A 1,502-nucleotide genomic window follows, 5' to 3' on the forward strand; every position below is an offset into this window, starting at 1 on the left:
CAAACAACTACAACAATTAACAGAAAGCAACACTCCAAATTCATATTATTCATGGCAAATTCATAATTTCCAGCAACAATGTAACACAGCAAATGCAATAAATCTACACACCCAATTTCCCCACATACAATTGTTCATGAGCCCCATTATAGGAAGAGAATCCCACCCTTACCTTATCAAATGAAGCAACTCAATGGGTCTCCAATTGCATCTCCAAGCTTGTTCCTCTTGGCTTGTCTCCTTCTCTTCAAACTTTGTTCTCTCCAAAATGACAAACTACACTTCTCATTCTCTAAAACCCTAATTTGTCACTTGCAATTGGGCTTAGTCTTTCACTTCCTTTTTATTATTCTTCACAATTTAATTTAGGCCCAATAAGATAAATAGCTCCAATTAAATCAAAATATCACTTTTATTAATATTTCAACAATATAATAAATTCCGACTTGTAAATAATATTATTCTTAATATTATTTTTCGACCGTCTGACTAAAATCCGACTTTTAACATAATAAATTCAAATACGCTTCTTAAAATAACACCGACAATCCAAATTCGACCAATATATCATATTTCCGGTCTAATCTGAATTACTCAGAAAATTCCCAAAACTTCAAATATTATTCCAATAATATTTCTAATACTGAAAATATCAAAACTCTTGATTAAATATCAATCCGCTATCCCGAACTAATACCGACTAAATCGTCTCAAAATACGAAAACTTCACTAAACACCCTGAACGTCTAGATTAAGCGAATAATCGAATTTCCGGGCGTTACAACTCTCCCCCACATAGAATAATTTCGTCCTCGAAAATTCGCCCAACACAACCATCCCAAACACAAACCTCGTGTCTAATTCTCAAATCTCCCAAATCGCGCTTGGTAACACTTCGATCTATACCTCTTCGTTACAATCAAGGATTCCTCATGAACACAAACACATCACTATACTTACCAGATTCGCAATAATCAACAATTCAATGCAGTATTCCTGGCCTGGCGCATCTCACTTACTCTAACAGTCCATCAATCCAAACATCAAGATAATTCCACTTCACAGACTTCTGATATAAAGTCCTTCATTTCTTACAAGTCGTATTACAATAATGCAACGCAATGCTTCCGATGCGTAACTATGATAATTCTTCTTTAAGTTATTGCCTTGTTAAACTCCGTCAATTGTATGGTTCACGAATTTTCAATCTAACGCAGACTTTCCTTAATACTCATTCTCACATCGTTGTTTCACTATTACCTCCAAATCTTTCCCTTGCGTCATTCGCTTATATAATACTCACTACTCCGAATTGTTCATTTCGTCAAACTCTTACTCAAACACTCTTCTTATCAAGTTACACAAACTGGTGAGCGACTACCTTCGCGACGTAACATCAATACTCTTTCTCTACTATTAAGATAGCAAGACAGATCTATAACATTCAGTATGATTGTCATCTACCATTAACAATGGATTGAGGGTGATCAGTTCCCCAATTT

The sequence above is a fragment of the Vicia villosa genome, unplaced genomic scaffold (genome assembly GCF_029867415.1).
Source record: "Vicia villosa cultivar HV-30 ecotype Madison, WI unplaced genomic scaffold, Vvil1.0 ctg.000192F_1_1_1, whole genome shotgun sequence".
Taxonomy (NCBI): Eukaryota; Viridiplantae; Streptophyta; class Magnoliopsida; order Fabales; family Fabaceae; genus Vicia; species Vicia villosa.